This window comes from Pezoporus occidentalis, unplaced genomic scaffold (assembly GCF_034315485.1).
Source record: "Pezoporus occidentalis ecotype Australia unplaced genomic scaffold, CSIRO_AGI_Poc_V1 ctg182, whole genome shotgun sequence".
Lineage (NCBI taxonomy): Eukaryota > Metazoa > Chordata > Aves > Psittaciformes > Psittacidae > Pezoporus > Pezoporus occidentalis.
Window position 1 is genome coordinate 3906459 of NW_026913662.1, and position 24827 is coordinate 3931285.

Consider the following 24827-nt stretch of genomic DNA (forward strand, 5'->3'; position numbering starts at 1 on the left):
GCTTTTGTTCCTTTGCTTTGTAGTTCTCTTGATTTCAGCAACTGTCCATCATTTTCATGTGGCTTGCTGGCTAGAATGCCCCCTACTATTCCAATAATCATTGCCCTGCTAGAGTGTTTATTACTGACTGAATGACTGCAGAGACTGGTAAAATGACCTGAGCTGTACGAATTCTCCCTTGAGTCTCTGGGGCTTCACAGTTCTTGAAAGAATGAAAAGGAAGGAAAAAAAAAGAAGAAGATAAGTTATGGGGAAAGGTCAAAGTCAAGTTTTTCTGCAGCAGCAGATTTCTTCAACTGGCTTCGGTGTCTCCGTTAGTGGGCAGTCACCATGTAATCTCCAGTACACAAGGAGCAGCTGTGAACTTGCCATGCAATGACGACTGAGAGAGGTAACATTTGACAGCCTATTGTGCACCTGCACATCAAGAAGCTGTTGCTTAAAATGTATGTGCTCATCCTCTTCAAAACATGCACCCTGGATATGGTCCCAACATGCTAGTGACTGCCTTGTTGGCTGGGTTGTATTTGAATTGAGGTTTGTGGTAGGTGCACTGTAAAAAAACCCAAACAAACCACACATACACATACAAAAAACCAGTGACCAATACAAGATAATACACAGATGTGTAAATAACTGTGGGAATATCTCCAAAACACAGTCCCTGCCTAATTTTTATCAGTGGTTTGTTTTCCCTCTGGCTGAGAGTCTCAAAAGTGAGTGCCTAAAGTTAGTGTCTCCTGTCTAAAAGCTTCAAAAGCATCTTAATAACACAGGTATCTAAGAGCCTAGTAGAACACTTCTTAAAGGCTCTGGAAAATCTCAGCCCTCCATCCACATCTCTAACGATTTGATTTCTAAATGCTCTGAGCTCACAGTAGCTGCTGTTGCAGCTGAGGGCAAGGATTCTTCCAAGGACCCTGAGGAAGTGGGGCATCCATCACACTTTGTCTCCTGGCCTGACGCTTCCCAGAAAATCACACCTAATAGGGATTTTCATGTTCAACATGAGTCGAACCTTAAGCCTCTATTTTTTAAAATCTTGGAGTCAGCTTCTCTGCCATGGATGCCACTCCATGGCATTACTATCTACAAGTCAGACCACAAGTACTGTCGTTATGGGGAAGATTTCACAGCACTGTTATTCCCATATCCACAGCCCATCATTGCTGTCAGATGTGCTAGCTCTAGGCAATAGGGGGTACAAAGGGCACCAAATAAACAAGAAGAAATTCTTCTCTCATGCAAATTTTATTACAGCTTTATGAGAGGACTGTAAAAGGTTTTTGTGTTCAGCTGCTTCTTATGGAAAGAGGATTTTTTCCATAGTACTAAAACAAAAACAAAAACAAATTTCACCCTGGGAAGAAGGGCAGAAGGACTCCTGGCACAGCTATTTCAAAGTAAGCTGTTCCATAGTCCTTATTCTACAAGAGCTCCCCATGGAAAACAGAGCAAAAGGCATTTTTGCCTCCTAGGAAAATTTTGCTTACTGAACAGGCTAGCCCATGATGAAGAAATCAATTAGCAAAGGAACATCAGGGCCTGGATATATTACATGTAACTCTAGGTATGCAGTGTGTCTAGTGCAGCAGGCTGGATCTCTAGGCTCTGATTGCACCTAGGGGAGAATGTCAGCTCCCGAAAGCAATGCACCCCTTCATGGAATAGATACTTCAGAAACAGAGGAGGAAGCAACTTTTGCCATTGCCTCACTGTCTCTCCCATAAGGACAGGGGGAGGCAGCTGAAGTAAACCCAGGCCAAGAGTTAGAAGGGACCAGCACAGCTACAGGAACCCTGGCAGATGCCAAGGGAGACACATCTTCAGAAGCACTCTTCAACCACGCTCCCAAATCACTGATGGCTATGAGAGTGGAAACTTGGCTGCTGACAAGGCTATCAAAGAGCAGTGGTAAAAAAGTCAAAGGCAAAAATTAAATCAATGCAAAACTTCTTCATTTTGGCTGAAGCAAGCATTTTACTCATTGAATTGAGTCTTGCTCTCATTTCCATATGGGTCACCTAGAGGTTATGGCTTCCTAATCTTATGTATCAATCTCATGTCTGAGCTGTTTTCAGGATGGATCATATGTCTCTGCACTGCTTGTCAGTCATTTGCTATGATATCAAAATTCATGCAATACCAGTCAGTTTTGCTATATACAAGGTCATACAGTGTATTATTTTTGGTCCCCAGATGATTTTTTCTGATGAAAAAAAACCCACATTTTTTCGCAAGGTGACATCTCTCCATGCAAGTAGTCTCTATTGTTAACATTTTCTGTTGCTGTTAATATTATTGCCAGTAAGCTATTCAATGTGGAGCATGTACAATGCAGAAGAAGCACTTGAAGGTCAGAAGGAATCAATAATAATGAAAAGTAAACATACAAGTCAGGGAGGAATCACAAAACCAGCTTGAAGCTAATTTGTTTTTTTTATTCCAGTAAATATGCATGGTCGCTTTTGCATTGTGTTCACAAAGTTCTTGTTTGGAAGTGTTGTTAGGAACTTTTGAACTCGCCTTCAGTTTCTAAGCCACTGTACAATCAGCCAAGCATCTCTTGTTCACCAGGGCCTCGATGCAGTCTGAAGTCAAGAAAATGGCAATTTTCCCTTTGCTGTCAATAGGGGAGCTCCTAATATCCATTTTCCTAAGGACCCTAGAAAAGACACCAGCCACATTACCTGCAGTCTCCACACAGAGCCATAAGCCCTTTCCCAAGCTATCATTCTGCTTGGATGTTTACGTGTGCTTTAACACATCTTCCCCGTACCGATGTCCTCCATGCTAAATATGGAACAGCAATCAACATCTGTACAGAGTTCACATTTGGCATGTTTACATGAGTATTTATTCCTCCTTTGTCTTCAAGCAGCAACTACTGCATAATGTATTTGGTATGATTAATTGTGGGAATGTTGCTCATCCCAGCATAGCATGACATCTCCAATTACATGACATCTTTCTCTCATTTGTAAGGCAAGAACTGATTTTGTATCTTGACATGTTTATCATCGTGAGGTTGGGCTAGTTATCTTATATGTGCCTGCTCCCTAGTTCTCAGGGTTGACAGATTATGGTGTCACATTAAAATCACATATGCCTTGTTATTGCAGCTGCATCTTGAAAGGAAAGCAAATAGAGGAATCTCCACCACACAAGAGCTTTACGATGATGTTTTGTTCAATAATGGTTTGCAAGGTTGTTTTAGGCTATTATAATTTACACAGTTATTTGGAATTTCATTTTTCCAACATTTTTTTCTAATCTCAACAATGGAAAAATTCACATAACCATGAGAGAGCTTCAATTGATCAGAATCTTTCTCTGTGTGTGGGATTTGCATCACCTATTATGAACCATCTATTTAAAAGCTGGGTATCTGCTCTACATTAAGCAGTCTTAGTCACCAGTGACAGACAGATGCTTCTTGAGATGACTTATCCCACCTGGTTTCAAGCGGAAGTTTAGAACAGGGAGTCTAGCACCCTTGCACATGGATGCAGAGCAAAGCAAAAAGAGGAGCTGTTGTTTCCAGGCAAGCTCACTATTACAACCTCATCAGGACTGCTCTACTCAGTAATGGCCATTCCAGCTGAAGAGTGTATTATAGATGAGACATCAAAGAAGCGATAAAAATTCAGATATGAGTAAAGTCTGAGGATTCAATATTTTTGCTCAATTTGTAGTAAAAAAAAAAAAAGAAAAAAAAGCATCTTCGTAGCTCTGCTTCAAAATTTGCCACATTTTTATAATTAGGATTTTTCAAATGCATTAATGCAAAGATGTCTTCAAAGAAGTTCTCAAAAGAGCTGTGAGGTCTAGGCTAAAATTCTCGTCCTGGTAGATGCCACAGAACTTTATACAAAATTCAAAACATGAGAAAACTACTTTGAATCACATCTCTAGACTTTATATTTTGAGTGGCCAACTAAGCTACCAAAGCACATGTGGTGCAGTTTAGCTGGGGCTTACAAATCAGAAGGATATAGAAGTCCAACTGTACAGTCATGGAAAGAGGCAAATAAGCCTTGGTCGCTGGATGAACAGAGCATTCCTTTCACTTCTTCACAACAGGCCCCCAGCCAGTATAGTTATATAAAGCAAGGTGCTGCTTGCCTGTCCTAGAGTTTGCAAACTTAACAGATGTCTGCAAAGCTCCACATGCAGTTCATGCACCAATGAAAATCTGCCCAGCAACTTGCCTGGCAACCTAAAGCTGTATTTTTTTCTGGAGTACAAAACTAAGTTTTAAGAGAAAATTTAAGAATCTGAGATTTTGGAAAAGACAGAAGGCCAACATGATGGTCTGGGATAATTTTCACTAACATATGAGAGAGCTTCTGGTGTCCTCCTAAGGTTTCTGCTTGTTGTAGATGTTTCATTGCCTCTGAGCAGAAGGAGTAATGACCCTTTACACATAGTCAGATTTACTATACTTTGAAAAACTATTATTTTCAGGAGGAGCTTACAGTCCAAGACACAAACATATTAAGGTTTCTTCTAGGTGCACTTCAACAGAAAAACAGCTCCACATAGAAATCGAGGAGGCTGGTGTTCTTATTTGCAAGCACATGGGCGTTTTCCCACAACCTATTCATTCCACAGTTGCTTTTATTGGTGAAGGCAGAGCTGCAGGGGCCAAGATCAATTGAACATTCAGTTCAGTAATTGCTGAATTCCTCAGCTTAGAAACTGTATTTTGTACAGGCAGGGCAATTGACTGCATGAAGCCTCTTTCCATCTCTGCAAAGCATAATCTTCTGGAAACACTACCTTGTGTTTTTCATCATTGTTATTGGTATGATAATTACTTAGTTATTAATACTTAATGCTTAGCTCTTGCAAATCGTTTCAGCTCCAGTGGTGCTGCTTTATTTCTGCTGCTGTGAGAATGAGAGGAAAAACCTGGTAGTTCTTCCTTGCACAAAATGGACCTGCATAAATTCTATCTCAGTGTATAACTCTTTGGTAAACTACCCATGGGATAGTTGGAAGACCAAGTCTCTAATTTTTCATTAACCTGCACTCACTGGTAAGTGTGTAGTTTCTTAAATTGGTGATTTGTATATAGACACAAAAAAGCAACAAACACACACACAGGACTGATGTTCAAGGCAGCAGCAACAATACAGGTAAGTTGTCTCTTCCCTAGCTTACAACTAAGAGTTATCATTAATAGAACTGAACAACTTCCTAAAAGGACTAATTAGTGTTTTAATTGGTTCTCTCCACATCACATTTTTGTTTACGTATGCCCATAGGATCTCCAGCCGTGTTAAGCAGTTTTCCAATTAATAATGCATTTGAATGTAACAGTCCGCTTTTTCTGACTCAGCCATTTTTCCACCTTGTTTATTTAGCTGACTTACAGCATGTAATTTCCACATATTTCCCAGTAGCTGGAACCCACTGAATGCTGCCACTGTCCCTGAGCAAGGGCTGCCTGGTATCCTCCATATCCTCTGTGGGAGCCAGATGGAGAGGGACTGCCTTTGTAGAGGTCCACCACCACGTTTGTGGTTTCAGGCCAGCCCCTTCCAGTCCTCCCTGTTCCTGAAGGCTAGGTTGGAGTTTCTTTTTCAGTAATGACTCAGCTGTTTATTTTCCTCTTCCTGCTTCTTCTTTCATTCTGTGAGCAAGCCTCTTCCACCCGCTGTGCAGTAAGAGGAAGGTGAGGGACTCTTCAGCTTCTCTCATGAAAGCAGGAAGGGGCAGGAATGACTGAGAGCTTTAGGGAAAGGAGAGAAAATGGCCTGTGCTCCCAGGCTTCTTCCTTCTAGCCCTCAGAAGAGTCCCTTAGGAGCATTCATCTCACTGGCCTTTCTGGATTGCCTTCTCTTTCAGTGTGTTCTCTGCATCACCTGTTCTCAGCTGGTGATGGAAGAAGAAAACAAAAACACCATGAAAGAGGCTATCTTCATGGCCTAAACCAGAAGGTATGCATCCCAAATTGGAGGCTCAAACTGCTCAGATCCACTCCTAACCCGACTACCACCCCTGCTGTCAAACCAGTCCTTCCCAGTTATCTGAAAGAAGTCACTGGTGATCTTTCACCAATGGTTTCGTATGGTCCTGAGGAGAGGAAGGTTACCCCAGCCTGAAATAAGGAGTGTCATAAAATACAGTAATGCATGGGAACATGAACCACAAGAAAGACAAAAACGCAGTGAGTGCAATGGCTCCAGCACACCTGTTTCAACTCCTACTGGAGTAGAACAGCAGAGACAAGTTTTGTAAATCCCTGCACAAAAGCTGCTCTGTCCAGTTCCATCACCTGGATCAAAATAGCATGCGAGAGAGCCTTGCTAGCAAGCACCAGGCGGATGGGCAGGTCTCAGCTTAGGGCCCACAGCCAGTCCCAGGAAAACACCACTAAGAGACACCCTGTTTTCTTCTCTCCACAGTAGCTCTTGGCATGCTTAAGAAAAGAAGATGCTTTGACACAGCAGCAACAGTAGCACTAAAAAGAGCACTTGTGTGTTAAATCATCGGGAAAAAAAAACCAACGATTATACTTTTCTTCTTTGTGTTCTTTTTGTTTTCCTGCCAAATACTGGAGAGAACAAAATAGCAGGTTTTTTGCTGTGCAAGGCAAACTTGTAAAGTCAGAGGGAAAACAAATCCTGAGCAAATAACTCAAAGCAAATAGCTGGAGGAAGTGAGGGTGGGGAAGTAGGCAGCGGGAAGACCAACTGATACATTTTCAGCATGTGCTGTATTAAACTTTGAAGTAGGATAAAGGAGGAATAGACATCTCCCTAATCAAGAAATGCCCTGCTTGCTTTGATGAACAACAAAATGCTTAAAATTATATCTCAAGACTAAAAAACTGCCACTAACAATCCACAGTACTGCTCCAGACACTTGTGGTGGGCTCTCACACCAAAACATCCATGAGACTGTACCTGAATGGAGAAGAAGGCTTGTGCTTAGAGCTAGCTCTAGCTAATCTAAAACGTAGTGACGGATCAAGTCAAGATACTGGCTTTACACATATGCTTACAATTCAAGATTTTATGTTATAAACCTTCAAGACAGAGAAGCATGTGCATCCACACATCCAGAAAAGTCTGCTGGTTTTGGTGGGACTACAGCTAGCCTAAAGCTGCCTCCAGAGCCTGGGGATGCTTCTGGAGATCCATATCCAGTGGATGGTCAAAATAACACATGAAGGGATCTTATCAGATCACTCTGGACTGGCAGAAAGGTCTCAGCCTGGCACCCTAGGGTTGGGATCTGGTCTGATTCACTGTGACCATGGACACCTCAATGGACTTACAGTCTGCTGGCCAAGCCCAGCAGGGAGCCTGCATGGACATTATATTGCTTCCACACACACACACTGCACTGGGAGTATGGCAAGGAAAATACTATATTAGAATATTCACCAAGGGCCAGACTAGGACACATGTGTCTGTTTGGGGTAAAAAGCTCCCATTCTGGGCTGACATCATGAGGATTACCTGATGCCACTGTTTTTTGAGTAGTAAAGCTCAGAGCTTCTCTTCAGGATTGAGGCCATGCTAAAAGTGCCAGAGAGTAAGAGTTGCCGCCAACCTTTTCAGCATCAGTGCTTCATCCCCTCTGGGCCAGAACACTGGCTGCTCTGGGTGGTTCTCTGCACCTCGGAGCCATGCTGGAAGCGGAGGCCTGCTTTGTTTTCCATCCCTGCATGCATTCCTCTGCCAGAACAACACCTTGAGGCCGAGCCAAGCCAACATCTCTTGTTCTTGGAGTCTCCCACCATACTGGACTCTTTATCAGGGTATTGCTTTCTCTCCTTAGTTACTCTTAATTTGAAAAATGAGCTCAAATCCCCACCTATTGGCACACAAAGGAACCTTCCTTTTCTCCTTAACCCTGCTGTGACCACAACAGCTGCTACAACGCAGAAGTACCTATGTGCTCATAGCACATATGTCTGTTTTCCCCCTCCTTCCTTTAGAAAGGAAAGGTCTCTTCCCATGCAGCAAGCTGAAAATCCTGCCCACTTAAAATACAAAACAGCAGCAAACTGAAAGAGACCTGGAGAGGCCACTGCCTGCTGTAATAGGATTAAGGGCTATATCTCAGCCAATGCTTCTGGAATCAGCTGTTTCTTATCTGGCCTCCTTTGTAGAAGCTACGATCTCTTTGTACCAGACTCTGTTACTGGGCTACCCAACAAATGCTATTTTTGGCTGACAGTACAAATGCCATATATAAAACCTGAGTTTCTAGGAGGGAAGCCACTTTGTCACTGAATAGCCAAAATGCAGGTGTTTTAACTGGAGAAATAAATGCAACTCTCCTTCCCCAGCCTTTGCTAAGGAGGCTGTCTCAAAGAGCAGATCACACTTTCTCCCAGCTTCTCCGTACCACACACTGAAGATTACTGGCTTTCATCACAATTAAGTCTCTGAACTATTTTGAAATCCCACACAAAGAGAGTCCGGTACAACAGGCATTATGCACACATGCTTCCACATGCCTCCTGTTTACTACAAGGCAGACCAGTATAGCCCATTCTATATAAACTTGTTCCCTGATGGTGTCCCAGTACATCTCCTGCTTCACATCATCATAAAATGACAGCTCTTGTGGAAAACAATCAAATGGTCTAAAAAAAAACTGGCATAAAAGGACTTCTTGTTGCCCTCCCCTCCTGCTCTCCCAGAACAGCCGTCTCTCCTCCGCCTAATAAAACACCCAGACAGCTAATTAGCTCCCTCTCATCCCTTGCAGTCAACACATTTTGCCCTACAGAGAGGCTGCTGGTTTCCAGGAGGAACGGTGGGGAGAAGGGCTACAGGATAGATCCCTCCTTCTCCCACTCTCCAGAGCTGAGAGTGCTTCTGTTTTACGCAGCCATCAGTCCCTGGAGCCCAGGCCCAGTGCAGAGCAGAAGAGATCAGGATAAGAAAGTGCCAAGATTTTCAGTCCCCCTTTTCTCTTCCCACACTCTATGCTTAACCTAAGTTTATGAACTGAGCTGGGTGATTTTCATAGGCAAAAGCTGCCTGCACAATGATTTCTATTCCACTCACTCCCAGCCCTTTTCCTCCACAAGAGCCGATAACCATCTCTTGCAATTCAATAGGCTTCATATCGTCTCCAGGAAATAATTGAACCCTTTGTGGCTTTCAGAGCAACATTTTGGTATTTTCCCTGGCATCAAAATGCTGCTGGATTCTGTTTAAATGGAAGAGATGGCCAGTCCACATTAGCTGGGGGAAGAAAAAGTCAAGAAGACAAATTTCCTGCCTGCAAATAAACATGGGGAGCAGAGCAAAACCAACAGCTCCCAATAGGAAGGACCAGTTCTTTCACCATGTGTTAACTGGACTTCCTCTTTGCCTTACCTTAAAATGTAGATGCACTCGGAGTCTGAGCAAAAATCCATTCTTCAGTGCAACCAGTCCCCCACTTCACCCCATATTAAAATAACCTGACATGTTTATGTTCTGGCACAGGTTTCCCTTTCTCCCCTATCTACTCTCCTCTATGCAACTACAGAGCATCATCACCATTATGCTCCTACAAAGTAAGTCATTCCAGCTGATACAGAAATACCAGATGGAACGCACTTTGTGAGGAAAACCTAGAAGAAGGAACTGGCCAGGCTGACCAAATCCAATGCCTAAAGTAAATTTAGCTATTTATGTATCATTCTGGAATTGTCCAGTGCTCTCCAGTGATAGCCTGTTGAGTACAGGAGATCCCCAGATACTGTGAGCCTGAAACTGGAGTCCCACCCTGAAAATCTTTTCGAGCAGATACAGCCTCCTTCCTTTAGGTGAAATACCTTCATCTGAACAGTCAACCCATAGTGACTAATGGGATAGTCCCCACCATGGCTGTGTACCATTACAGCCATTGCAAAACCTCCAAAACCTTTTCTATGGTGATATTCAAACACATTCCTGCAGGGCTTTCACATGCCGCATCCTTCTGCCTGCCTGCCTGCCATTGATTTTGTGCCCTGTCTCCTTCCTTTAGTGCCCACAGACTTCTGCTGGAAGCATTAATGAGAGCAATGTGCAAACAAATGTGGAAAATAATCTCTAATGCCGCGGGCTCAGAGACCAGCGGAAACCAGAGGATGTTTTCTGGCAAAACAGCAGCAATAAGAGCTGTTCTCCAAATAAATAACGTCTCAGTGCATAGAAGCTTAGCACTAGCAAAGAGACTTTGGGCTGAAGGCTCTAACTAGTGTTTCTTACCCACCTCCAGGAAAGCACTGATGCACAAGCCCCTACCGTTAAGCCGTGCACCCAGATGGGCACAGTGGCCAAAGTTCACTCAACAGGCAAAACTTCAGGAGTGCTCACCTCTCCTGTTGCCTTTATAAAGATGCTTCATCTGGCTATAAAGTAATGAAATACTGGCTTAGGCAGGAGCAAATGGTACCTGAGAAAGGTTACACCTAAGAACCTCCTCGCTGGGCACACAGAAAAGAAGTGCAGCAAAGCTGAGAGCCTGGCATGACACTCAACATGATCAAACCCTTCATAAGACTGACCTCCATACCATTCCCCTGGACTACAGATCATAGGGATGCCCTCCTGCTACCAACTGCCCACATGCCAGCTACCTCTGCCCTTTCAGGAAGGACCAACAGTGGCCACCATTGTCCTGCAACATGGGGTCAGTTCCTGCCCTCTTCCTGAGCACACCATGTCCCATGGACAGCCCAAAGCCTAAGCACACAGAGACATCACACCCCATAAGCTTCTCCCCTTGCTCCAGCCACTCAGCTCTGTGAAGCAGATGATCAAGAGCTCATTACAAAGCACAGGGCCTGCTACCACACCTTGCTCAGACATCTTATGACAGTTGTCTAGGAGGCTGCTACCACTGTGTATCACACACACTGGGGCTGGTGAGGTGGAAGAAGCCAAGATCAGCGGCCCATTTGTTGCCTGCCCTGATAGACATCCTATTGATAGCTCCATCTCACACTGGCAAAGCTCTTTGTACCACTCTGGGACAGCTGCTCTGATGCCAAGAATTCCTCGCAGGCTGGCCAGCCCTCGTGGTGCTACCAGGGAAGCTCCAGTTTCAGCAAAGAATTTGATGGTTGTCTGGCAAGTGTATAAATCATAAAAGTAGCTTTGTTCTGCAACACTTCAAACCTTTTGGGCTCTCTCATATGACTGCAGTGTGCTGGCACTTGCTGTTCAATTTATATAAGCTAAGCTGTGCAAACTCATACCTTTCCAGCATGTAGGCAGCCTGTTATACCGCACAGAGATGCTGCCCCACTACTCCGAGCTGCATTTTGCTGACAGCAGGGCCTTTCTGGAAAAGGTGCAGCCACTGTTTTTTTCAGGATCTCGTTTCACAGGAAACCCAGCAGAGTCCAGCCTTTTTAAACCAATTCAATAACATCAGGAGGCTGTATCCAGAGAAGCCCTGTACCCGGGAAAAGAGATCTGGAGAGGAGAGCTCTCAGTTTTCCCCAAAACAACTGTAGCCCAGCTGGCAGCAGAGTGAGTCACCTTACCCTGGGAGATGAAGGTGATGCAAGGCAGGCCAGAGAATGGGGCTGCTGGAATTTTTCTACCCGCAGGGTAAAAAAAGGGCCCAAAGAGGACTTCAGATGCTTCATGCTGGATTCCCACAAATCCACAGGAAAATGCTACTGTCCAAAAGGTCCCTGATGGGTGCAGAAAAAGACCCCATTATGCCTTGTCTGCAGCATGTGGCATTTATTGCCCAGAGAGCCTGTGACAGCAGCCAAATGTGCCTGTTCCTCTGCACCCATGGCACCATCAGCAGCTGCTGCCTGCAAAGGAGAAGGCAGCACGTGAAGTTCCCTCTGTAGACACGGCCTGGGGCCAAGGCAGCGTTTGGGTGCCTCCAGCAGAGAGGGAATGTGGGCAGAGGCTGCCATGCTGAGCAATGGTCCCACCCTACCCCTACCCCACAGCCAGCCCGGTGGGAAAGCGGCATTATGTGGGTAGAGAATGGGTGTATCCCAAGAGGGGTGGGCCAGGCTTTTATCTAGTGTGAATCTACACAATGTCTTTGATGTTGGTGTGTCTGGCTGGTAGGCTAGAGCAGGAGCCCTGTGATAATAAGGTGAAAGCCAGTGGAACCTGTCCAGATGCTCGGCTCATTTGAAAATGAGGATTTTATGGGGCTGCTGAGCAGAGAGCATCTGTGCAGCACGATGTGGCTCTGTGCAGTAGCCAAGCAGAGGCAGCTAATAAATGAGCAAGGAAGAACTGTGAGGAAAAGGAAAAGCTTTGGTTTTCAGCAAAACCCCCAAATTTCTCCCCAGTGCAATGCACTGAGTTCTGTGAGTGGTTAGAAATCTCAGCCATTTAAGCCTTTTACTCAACCTAGGTCAAGTGTTTTCAAACTGTTCTCAAAAATCCCCAGCTAAATACATGGTATTTCAGGGTGAGTAGCACACACTCATCTCTAACATTGGAAAGGACCCTGAGTGCAGCAGGACACATGTTGAAGATGGCCATGATTACACATCCACTTTATAAGTGATGTTTAAAGGCCCTGTGGACCATGAGAATCCTGGGTAAGGATGACTTCATGAAGTCCTACCCTACATCCTAAGGGCCAAGGAAATCTGTCAGTTGGAGTGAAATGAAAAAAAAATGTATCATTTGGGATCCCAAATGGAAAAAATTGGGTGAGGACATGATGTATTTCAAAGCCCAAGCTATGTATATATATTTATAGATGTATATGTATGTATGTGTACACATACGCCTCTCTTTAACCACAGAGATACAAAAACATGCAATGCACACATACACACACATGCCTATGTGTCCATTGCCCCTTTTGTAAATGAGATTCAAAGGGGCTCAGGATCTTCAAAGGGCCAGTCAGTACCACAGAAAAGCTCTAAAGCTAAGGAAAGACCAAATGGGGGAGGCAGGGTAGGGAAGGAAAAATAACAAAGCACCTACCTGCAGGCCACAAGAAATGTTTCCCACAGGAAATTAAAACTCGTAAGTCATGCATGCCCACCTAAGCCCATGCCAGGAAGAAGAAATAAAAGACTGGAGAAGGGGAGGGAGTAGCAGCTGTAGCAGGAACAGTACTCCATAACCAATGATTTGGACTCAGATTTTGAAGCCCTACGACATTAGCTGATGCAGAAGAAGATGGGAAGACAGTATTGTGGCAAGGCTTTGGCAGCTGGAACTCATGCAAAAGCTGGGGACTTGTGCAAACCCTCTGGAAGGATGATGTCCCAGCTCAGTGGCTCCTCATTTGCTTGGTCACCCTGGGCCATGTCTTGCACACAGAGCAATGGGTAACATGCCAGGAACATGCCACTACCACCACACACATCCCAGGGCAGAGGAGGATAAGAAAGGACTATTGGTTTGTAGTTTGTAGACTGCTGCTACAGGCCCCTCCTGCAAAGAAAGATGGGAGGCAGTGGGAGTAGCAGTCAGCAGAAGGAGATGTTCAGGGATAAGTAGTAGAGAGTGGCCACACCATGCAGAAGACTTGCTCTGCATGAGTGGAAGGCCTGCAGGAGGGCTATGAGGAGGATGAACACATTGCGCTGCAGGACAGGGGCATTTTCTGCACTCAGCCAATGGGGATTTTCTGCAGTCAGCAGAGGAAACATGCTCATATGCCTTAAACTATAAAGACCAAAACAAGTTTCCCCAGGGCAAGCCCCTGCTTATTCCTGCAACCTTTCCCACTAGGATTTTTAGTTTTCTCCATTTTGGTTATGTTTGTGGGTTTTTTAACATATCCTTCCTGAAAGCCTCCCATTTCTAATCAAGGCCACATTACCACCAGCTCATAGGATGAGTCTTTCAGAGGCAGCTTCTGCCCGACACTGACTAAAGGCAGAAATGCCTTTGCCCAGCTGTTGCTGCTTCTCTGCGCTAGTGGGGAAAGCCATGTCTCACAAGGAGCAGCCCTGTTAGGCTGAGCAGTCACTCTGTGGTATGGGTACGTCAGGTCTGCACCTCTTTCATCCATCTCCTTTGAGGCAGCCACTGGCGGCAGCCCTTGAGCGGCTGCAGGGGGGATGGATGTCCTCTCTTCCTCCCTGGGTGGCCCGGCCCAGCCATGCCTGATTGCCCTGTCTGGGGACCATCTTTTCTCTGTTCGCTTTGAAATCTTATAGTCTGCAGTGGCTATTTCTAGGCTTTCTCACTGATGGCTGTCTTTTTGCCTCAAGTGTAATGCCTCATGCTGAAGCTCTCACAGAGGAGGCCACACTGCTGTGGGGAAGGAAAGGAGAGATACTGACACAGCTGTTGTAAAGAAGGAGGGAAAAATACTCCAATTGTTTTCTTTTTTTTTTTCTATTTTTCTAAGTTTCTGGTAATTTAATTAATCTCTTGCTGTCTTTGTAATTTTTCCATGTATATTTCCTCTGTAATTTTTAGGGGATTTTTCCCCTCAGAGACCTCCTCATCCTTACAGCACACCTGCTCCCTTGGGCCTCATCCAGAGGAAGGTGAATTAGATGCAACTTCGCTTTGTCTCTGTCAGTGTTCATACCTACACAGCATCTCTCCGGAGTAGGGATGAAATCTCTGCCCTAACCACAGTGGCTGCTAAAGCTCAACAGGGGACAAGGGGAGCAGCATTCCTCTGATCCTAAAGCAGCCAATTTCATCAGACTTCTCACAGAGAGTCCTGTCCTTTTTTTTCCTCGGAAGTTAAAGCAGGGAACACAGGACTCCCTTGGGACTGCTCTGCCAAAGCAGACTGGAGTCAAACTGTGGCAGACACAAGTGCATGGTCTGATTCTGGTCTGGTGCTACTGCTGTCTTCTGCACCAGAAAAAACACAGAATCACAGAATCACAGAGTGATTTGGGTTGGAAGACACCTTAAAGATTATCCATTTCCAATCTCCCTGCCATGGGCAAGGACACCCTCCACTAGACCAGATTGCTCAAAGCCCTATCCAAAAAACCCCATCTTTAAAGACACTGCCTCCACATTCAGCTCAACCCTGGTTTAGGCAGGGCAGCAAAGTTTGGCTTTCAGGCCCAGAGAACCCAGACTGTGCTAAACACTGTTATTACTGACTGTAGCTTTCACGGTGTAGAAACCTGAATCTACAGAAAACAACCTGTGGAAGAACCAAGCTATTTCAGACCGGCTTGCAAAGCTTGCCATCAGGTGGAAATGACCTCTGACTGCTGTCCAGCTGGACTGCTCTTGCCCCAGCACCTTCCAAGCAAAAGACTCTCCCAGCTGGAGACCTCAGACATGACCAGCTCTCTGCATGATTATCTGTATGGGGGAGATGCCTGGAGGCACTGCTCGGGAAATAGAGTTACTTTTAATGAAAAGGGAATTCTTGCACTTTACAGCTACAGGAAAAATCTAGCTAGCAGAAGACTTTTAATTATTTTTCTTTTTTCTGAATATCCATGATCATTTTTTTTCTGGCTCACCTGCAAGGGCAGATAGGTCTCATTCGCAGTGACATGGACCATCTACAGGCAGTACTCATGCTGAGGGCAAGTATCTGGCACAGCACTGGCCTTGAGCTCTTCTATCAGTGTGACTCACTCAGGCACACCAAAGAACTAATTTAAAAATGAAAAAGGTTGTTTAGCTTGTGTTTTGGAAAATGCTTGAATAAAAAAGAATAATAATTTTGTTAAAAATCAAAAAAATCAAGGAAAAAAGAAACCACAACACATCACTGCATCCCACGGACTCCTAGACCAAGTTCTGCAGGGCCTCAAGAAGAAATAAGGTCTTTGTTCTTGAGCTGGTGAGCTGGACTCAGCGAGGCAGGCCAGATTCACGAGGCAGGCCAGCACACTCCAGCAAACTGCAAAACTCAGCAGAAAGTTTGCTGACTGATGGGATTCACAGCACTGAGTTATGGACTTTACTGGGTCCCCACTGCTTGCAGGGGTAGAGAAAAAGTGGAGAACGTGAGAGAAGAAATCTAGTGCAAAAGCAGTTTTATATATTGAGCACTCATCCAGAAATGAGACAACTAGCACGCAATTTCCAATCTAAAGACTAGCTAAGGCTAAAACACAAGTGCTTCAGTTTCTGGGGCTGAGAAAAAACAGCTTTGAGTGCCCAAAAGCCATACTCACCTGGCAGAAATGGGCCAAAGTCCCCTGAGGCAGAGGTAGGATTCAACACTAGGACTCAACACCAGAATGCTACCAGCCTCCATGAACACCCTCCCAGCAAGACAATAGGGTAAAACTCAAAAGGGCGCTTCATGTTGGCAAAAAAACAAGGACTGAGATGTCCTGAAAGCCAAGTCACAGCAAGCAAGATCGGAGAAGGCTGATTTAGTAGAAAAGTGTAGGAATACTTACAGCCCTGTGTTGAGAGTATTGCACCTATGTAGCCATAGGACATGTCTGGGATGTTATCAGCACAAACATACTGTGAGTCTCCAAGCTGAGTAGAAGTGTGAGGTTAAAAGCATGAGTGTTTGGGTCCTTGTGCATTCACTATATCCTCCTAGCAAACATCCAGCAACAGACAGAAGAACAGTGAATCCAAGGGTGGTATATCACATGCATTTATTTATATACATGGGAAAAGATGTCAATCTTGTCTTAAAGTAATATTTTAAAAATAGAGAATCTTCTGGCTTCATCATCACATATGTACATTTTAGGCAGGAGTTGCCACAGTGGGAAAGATTCAAGCTCCAGCCTGTTCAATATTTAGAGGCTTCATTATGTACACATTATGAGTGTTTGTCTAGTCTTGGCTCTGATGTGTTACCTTCACAGCTTTCTGCATGGAGAACACCTAAAATGGCTGATTTTCCCAGGGTGGAGGTAATTTTCTGCATTCTGTGGGATTTACCTTCAGCATGGCTCAGAGTCTTGAGGTTTTTTACCTTACCATATCTCATCTTAGCCTTAGCCATAACCCGTCTGAGTACAAGCTGTATTTTATTATGTATTTTTGTTGCTAACTAATTAGGAGTGCAGCTGTAAATAAGAGATACAGGGCTCGCTCTCTGCCAGGTTAGCAGTAAGCCAAATAGCACTTTGTCAGCAGCCTGAAGCTTGTGCTTAAAAGGTTGAAAAGAAGGTGCAATAAACCTCTGCCCTCTCCCTCAATAGGAGAGCGAGGCCTAAAGAGGTGGCAGATCTCTCCATTCAGCTCAGATGTTTTGACCTGAGCAGCTCTCTCTTCCCGGGAAAACAGAAACTGGCCCTGGGAATCAAAATGTCTGGGGCTTTCAGGGGCTAGGGCATGAGCAGGCAGGGATAGTGACCTGCAATGGGCACAGAAATATGGATCTGGGTCTGGAGGAGAAACTTCTACACCCAGGCTGGAGCAGGCTGGGGGAGCAGAGGGACCATTCACCAAGAGAAGAAAACATGGTCCATCTCTCTGGTGAAAAAGCAGCAGTGGCAGGGAGCAGGGCCCACAGGCAGCAAATTTGAACAGGCAAACCTGGAGCCAGCTATAATTTTTAATAACAAATTTTATTGAATCGAGCCAACACGCTCATAAATAAATAAGTGAGTAAGTAACAGCTGCTCTGAAGTTGTACGTGAGTTTTTTGTGCTAAGGATGGAAGATGGTGACAGGATCTGTCAGGACCAGCTCAAACTCATGCAACGAACTTCACAAGTCAGGAGGCGATAACCAGGGGAACAAGTAGTCTATAGCCAAGCAAGGAAGCCTACTCCTGCAGAAGTCAATGGATACTTCTTTTCACTTAGTCCTCTTTTCCCTTTACCCCTTTACCCATAAACCCAGTGACAGGCCAAACATTGAATAAGACCCTGTTCAAATCATGCTTTGAGAAGGGAGTTTGCACTGCACCCAGTACAGGTGCAAGACTAAAATCTTCATGTGAACAAGAGCTGCAGGATCAGGCCCTCAGACCCCAGCCAGCACATCCCATTTCTGAGTTTCAGGAGCAGAAGCCTTAAGCCTTGCAGGAGTATCTTGCTGAACATGTGGTTCCTAACAGCCAAAGCAAAATGCTCAGAGGCAAGATTTGGCAATAATTAGAAACACTACTGAGGAGAAGGAGGGGATATTTACTTTTTTTTTTTTTTTCCCTAGAGTTATTTATTTTATAACAACACAAATCATCAGGAACAGGGACATATTTTAAAGACTACTCCTTCCTCTAAGTGATGCCACGACACACTCCGCTGGCTGCATCAGAGTGCTGCATTCTTCTGAAATGGGGCACCATGTCAGAAAATTACATACGTGCTCTAAATGACTAACTGTTCTTACAGATAGGCACCTGTGACAAAATGAGATGTTTAAACCACTTGCATTAAACTAGAGTGGAATAGACCAGGAGACAGCTCTGAAAGACTTTGAGTGGCTCAGCAGTGCTTACAGCGTCTCTGGCAGGTGCTCTCTCTAGAGGGTGAGCGGGAAGGCTCTTAGTCCCAGAACACTAAAAGCAGGCAAAATATCAGGAAAGGCAACACTGTCTTGCACTTTCATACCTCTTAGCAGACACAGGTAAATGCTAGACCAAAACCGCATATTTACCTTGATTTGCCAAGATAATGTTGTTGCTACAAATGGCCTTCGCTCATTCTTGCTCCACCACTGGCAGGTAAAATGAGGCTCTGGGCATCAGGATAAAGTAAACTGTGCACCACAAGAAGCAGAGGACACCTAGCATAAATCCAGACCTGCCCCATGGCTCAGCAAGACCACATCTCATACCTGGGGCAAAAAGCAGGCTGTCAGCCACGGTGTTCAACAAGGCTCTGTGAAAGCTCTGGTGGCCCTGAAACAGGGCAACAGCTTCTCTATATTCCCACAGTGATTTTTCTGCCCAAACTCTATTAGTACAAGCCAACTAGAGCAACTCCTATTGCAACTGGCATAAATGATTACATACAAAAAATCAAAGTCTTGTGACTTGGAAGTCTTACATGTATGTCTGCACATTGACGGCTTGAGTATCCTGACATGAGTTTTCTACTACCACTACTCAAGCTGTATTTGCATCAAAGGTACGAGTTCAGAAGTTACTTTTCCTCTGGAAACCTACAGATAAATGCTGGCTTGTATTGAAAAGGGGGAGGAAATCCAGAAACAGAGACTCTCACAGAAATCAACCTTTCTTCTGTCCTTTAAACACTCCTGCCCAAGATGAGGTGCCTGCCACTCTACAAAGACTATCTAGCCTGGCATGGCTGGATCCACCAGAAAATGTATCTGTAGCACAGCCAGAAGTTCCTCCCAAGCACTCATTCTGGATTGATCAAATCTTGAACCTGCAAATTAATTTTTATGTACGTGTGGCTTTTCAAACATTCTGAACTTTGTTTGGGAGAAGAGGGAAAGCAAGAGTGGAGGTCTTCTCCCCCCTTGCCTTTGCCCTGCAGCAGAACCTCACTGTAGTGTCAGTACTCTCATTACAATGTCTCATTATCAGGCAACTGGAAGCTTAGAAGACAAATGGCCAGCTGTTGACAGGCCAAATGTGAGCCTCCGGTGAACTCTATTATCCCCACCTTCAGGACAGAACTGGCATCTGAACCTGGCTTCTCCAAACCATAGCTCTGCCTGGGGGAAGGGCAGCACAGGAGTGAGGGAGGAAATTTCAAGCCTGCAGTGATTGCAGAGAACAGCCTCACAGGCTAGTTCATTTCCAGGTTTGGTGGCTAACACACAGTGACATGTCTTTGCAATGGTTTTCCACGCGTTGCCGTCTTCAGTGCACTTTGCAAGGGGGGCAGCCATGCCTGGAAATCCCTATTGTAGTGTTAGGATTTCAGCTGCAGCAACAGCAGCTGTGTGAATTTTATTAGCAAAGGCTTTCGGTCTTTAATAGTTTCCACTGAGAGAAGGGGGGGGGGGTAAAGAAGCAAAAGAAAACAACAATGCTGTGAAGTGGTTTGCTGTATTCATGTTCTGCAGACCATATGCACACATGCTGGCAGGCAGCATGGCAGGCGGGACTTCACTCATGACGTGAGTTGTGGTCAGTAGAGGAAGCTAAAAAAGGAACTCAGGGTTTCTATTAATCGAATGGGGGGGGGGGGAGGTATGAGCTTACAGGAATCTAGGATGTATTGCTGCAGATTTACATACAGCACAGAAGATGTGTGCCTCAGAGATATGCAGCAGATCACCAAGAACAAGCAGTCTTGGAAACTGAAACAGCTTCCAAGAAACGGTGAAGGTCCAAGCTGCTGTTGCTCAGCGTTTACTAGGCAAACATGGAAGAACCACACTTGTTTTCTTGCCTCTCGTGGCAGGTATCAGACACAGTTCTCCCAAAAGGGAACAAAGATAAAAATTAACCAGCTGCGAGCTGACAGCACAGAGTAATGGGGCCGTGTCTCCAAGTGCATCAGGGATTCTGCACTCCAAATCCCTGGCTGAGGATGGGTTCCCTGATGCCCCCTATTCACCTAAACCTTGGAGGTCTCAAGAGCTGAAACAAACAAAAAAGACCAAACTTGGTATAAGGACCTCCCCCAGGCAAAATTAGACTTTGCTTTAGGTGCTAAGAAGATAGGCCGCGGGGTTTTCCTGTTTGTAAACGTTTCATCATAAGAACTTCCTCTTATCATTCTCATTGGGGTTAATAGTTATCTCATCAATAGCTGGGAGAAAATAACATTATTCCTCTAGAGGATCCCTGTGTTTAGAGATTGATTTATCTTTCTGGAACAGGCCCCATTCTTTACAGCCACAATTCTTCTCTTTGGAAATCCCCCTAAATATTCCTGGATTTGTTGGGAAAAAAAAAAAACAAACAAAACCAGCAGTGCTGTTTCCAAGAACTAGTGCCACTTTTTGTAGCCTCATGCCCTCTGAGTAACACAGCACTTCCTCCTCCATAAGAAAAAGTCAGTCCCTCATTGTCACAGCAATTCTGTGGTCCAGTCCAAAAGTCAATTGCATTCTTAGTGGTGGCAGTGAGCCTGTAGGAATTTTTCATCCTTTTTTTATTTATTAAGAGATCATTTAATGCTATTGTTCAAGTTGAGAAGGAGCCCAGCTCCAAGAATGAATGCTGTCAGGCAAAGCTAGTCCTGAAGCTGATCAAAGAGATGTCAAATTTAGGATCAGTATCAATTACACTCATTTTTCATTTGTAGTGTGATATGAGTCACATCCATATGAGTTAGGTCACAGATCTCAACCCCTCTCAGGCTGGCCACTGAGAAAACACAACATGAAAATGTTTTTGTTTCCTCTCTGATAAGCTTTGAATCTTCATATCTGACAAACCTTAAAATAACTGCACGGCAAAAGATGGTCAACAAAGATGGTAAAATTGGAACATCAGTTGGGTTTGGAACTGCTTAAGGGCTAGGGATGGTACAAAACAAGTGAGAAAACAAAGAAGGTGTTGTCATGACTTCAGCCTCAGGTTGGCCAGGGGACCAGCTCGCTTAGCATCTCATCCATAAGAACCTCAGGATCTTGAGCATTGCCACCTCAAAACCTGAACTCAGCCCCTTACCCCTTCTGGGGCAGGTTGGAAGAGAGCCAGTCCTAATGAAGAAACACTTATTCTTCCATCCCTACTGTTTCAGGGTGTACAGAGCCAAGATTTCAGTTTTGCTTTTTTCTCTAGCTATACGTGAAACCAAAGCCCAGGAAACCAGAGTTATTTCAGAAGAACTTACCAACAGGTTCCCCATGGACCCTACGAAATTAGAGTAGACCACTACCTCTTTCTTTGAGTGCCCATTAAAGGACATGGTTGGCTCATGCGCTTGTCATGTACAAAGAATTAAAACCCCATTCCCCATGGAGAAAGAAAGGAGGACTTTATTCACGACACTGCACATCCAGCACAGTGACCTACTGCTTTACTGCGACTCTGACTGCTTTACTGCACACACTTTGCTGCAAATTATTATCTCACAGCACATGTCATGAGTACAGGTGTTTTCTCCCAGTGTCCTGGCCAAACTCCAATAATTACATTCCCTCCACCTAAATTCCCCTCACAGATTCAGCCAAGCACAATTATTAGGTCTTCTTTGTTAAAGTGTTCTCCTGTGCAGTGTAAAACAGCTGCCATACTTTGCACCAGAAACAGCTGCATTTAAGTGCAAGGAAACCAAATTGCCTTACAGGACTGTGAGTCCGTAAAGCAGGAATAGATCCTTCAGAGAAAGAGATGATTGAGATTTGCACCCTTTCATCCGAGCTCCATCTCCACCCAATGTACCAAAAAGGTTGGATGAGCGTTGAACCCAGGCAGGTTGAGCTGCCGGCTGTGTCAGGGCCAGGGCCGGGAACCATGAGGAATAGGTCCAGGATGAAGAAATAGCAAGGGCTGGGCCCCTCCACTGGTGGGGATGGACATTTTTAGGTCTGAGCTGGCATGGGAGGAGCAGCCATGGACAAAGCCCAGCCTGAGAGCCTGGGTACTAGGAGAGACAGCAGAGACCATAGGGAGCTGAGCTTGCTGAAGGTGATTTTTTAACAGCCAGCTCAGGAAACCACTATGATTTTAGCAGCCAATTCTACTCTATGGGCCTGAAGTGCCTTCAGCATAGCCCTAGCCCTAAGAGCATCCAAGCTGCCCCTGAAGCCTCCCCTGACCCTGCTCTCCATTTAAAATGAATTCCAGGGAGCATTATAATCTGGACAAAGCGGAACAGAATTAGATTTAGGAGAGAGCTCCTAAGGTGAGTGCCCAAGGCCCAAAACTGGAAGGGAGCCCCACTAATCCACATTAGACAGCAGGAAAAGTCAGCCCCTCCAAGGGGGGCAGGCAGGAATTGACCAGACTCTGCCTTTGCCCTGTGCCCCCAGAGTTTAATGCCAGCTGTGCGGGGAGAGAAGTGGGGCTAGGTCAACATAAGTGGGAGAGACAAGGAACAAAGACCCTACACAGGATAACAGTGAGGCGACCTAAACATTTACAGGCTCACTGCTAGCAGGGGGGTGAGGACGAGTCAAGTTTTGAGTAAGAAGGCAGTAAATTTCCTGTTCAAATCTGTATATCATGTTTCCCAGAAGCAAAGACACTATTTTCAAAGCTGTCCACACTGGTGTACAGTGCAGAGTCTCAGCGATTGCACTCTGGTATCATGGGGCTGGTTTCTACGTTTGCAGGTGCCACAGACAGTGTGAGCCTAATTTTAGTGTGAGCAGCTCTGATTGAACAAAACCAGGTTTCAAAACCTCATAGCATCATGTGGGAGCACACAGGCACATCCCACCAGCCTGTTCTGGAGAAAAAAAAAGAAGCAGTTAGGAGCAAAAAAACCTCCAGAGAGGTGGAGAGGAGCACAACTGCCTCGCTGAGTAAGGTCGATGATGTGCAACACCAAATGTCCCCTCTGTAGAGACACAGAAGCAGCCCAGTCACTAAACAAGCTCTGGGATTGCAGCAAAAGAAGAGAGCATTGAGAGCTCTGAGCAAAAGTGAAGACATCCTGGTTTCAGTTCTCACCACAATAACTGGGTGAACCTGAACCTGGCCCAAATTACATAAAGATATTTGCATCACAATGAAAACACACTGTCTGCTGCAATGGGGTGGCTGGTAACCTGCCTCCCCACACACACACACACACACCCCTCCTTCCCCCATTTTCTGTAAAAAAGATTTCTCAACCTGCTACTTCATTTGTCCCCACCTACTTCTCCATCCAGGGCCATAGTGGTTCAGCCTGAGTACATGGGTCCAGGATCCCAGCCCCTAGAAGAAAGGAAGGACTCCAGAATCCTACTTCCACACTCACTGTAAGCATGTGGGGAGGGAAAACTAAGGAGGAAATGACTTTCCTTCCCAATTAGCCAGCAATATAAACTGGCCAGCCAGAGAGGGAGCATGGGAAACCACAGGGAAAGGGCATCGTCCCTTGCCCATCCAGGCTGTCTCAGAGCCAGAAGCAGGGCTGCACTGGATCATTGGCTAACCCGAAATGGCTTCCTGAGAAGTTCAGCACCTTGTTCAGAACAGCTTGTAAATGCACCGGCAACCCCTCAGCTTCCTCCTTTCCTCCACACAGTCTTCTGGTCCTGCTAATTTGTTACTTCCTCTGTGAAAGCCTTTTCTTTCTGCATTCTCCCCATTCTCCAGAAAAGGCTCCTGGGTTAGGTTTCCTAGACCTAGTCTCCTGGGCTCCTTTGGCATGCAGTTACTTCTGCGTCCTTCAAGGACTTGTCACCAGGACCTCCTGGGAGAAAAAAAGGAACTACATTATTTCTCCTTTCCACAGCATAGCACTTCACCTCCTTGCCCCCACAAAAGAGAGAAAAGAAATATTCAGAAATATGCTCAGCTAACTGTGTATTCAGCGGTATATGAAACAAAACTCTCCCACAAACCTTATCTCAGCAAATGTACATTCATTATGGAGCTACAGTTTCAAGAGAAATATTTCCTTGCTAAGAAGGAAATATAGTGGAAGGTGAAACAAAGCTTGGTGCCGGTGGTGCTGGTCCTCACATGGCATGTCTTGGTATCCTGGGCAAGCGACAGCTGGAAGGATGTTAAACGAGTGTGTGTGTGGTGCTTCCAGGCTACACTTTGTGCTGATATGTAAGCTGTATCGGTTATATGGGCCTGGCTGACCACCACTGCACAGGTGGTCATCACTGCTGTGTGCTACCCTAGTGCAGAAAGGACAGCCAACCCAAGCCCCTCAGCGGCACTTTTGTGGCAGTCACTGTCTAGCACCAGAAATGCCATGGAAAATGGCAAGTGTTTCTCCCACCAGGTGGGTCACAGAACCTCAAGGTGAAAAGCACCTGCTGAGCCCGGCGTGCAGGGAGCATCTTCTGAAGAAAGGCAGGTCCCATGGGCAGAGCAGAAGAAAAGTGAGACATGATAACAGCTGATTCTCTTTGCTTTCCTGCTTCCAGGTGTGGCAGTGGTGGAGTTACTAAATCACACTACACCAAATCATGTCTCTGAGA

The 24827-nt window shown here is 45.2% G+C and overlaps 1 long non-coding RNA gene across 3 annotated transcripts in view; it reads right to left on the reverse strand.

Moving 5' to 3' along the window:
- Window positions 1–1279: 1279 nt before the first annotated feature.
- LOC134162101 (uncharacterized) overlaps window positions 1280–24827 on the reverse strand; it is a 36095-nt gene continuing 12547 nt past the window's right edge. Inside the window, exons 2-6 of one of the 3 annotated variants that reach the window (XR_009964201.1) lie at window positions 23855–24085; window positions 15401–15535; window positions 10248–10354; window positions 5379–5880; window positions 1280–2665 (exon numbers count right to left, since the gene is read on the reverse strand). This is a non-coding gene — a long non-coding RNA (uncharacterized LOC134162101). Of the gene's footprint in view, window positions 2666–5343; window positions 5881–10247; window positions 10355–15400; window positions 15536–23854; window positions 24086–24827 lie in introns of those variants that run through there. The other 2 variants (XR_009964200.1, XR_009964199.1) reach the window with 2 other exon arrangements.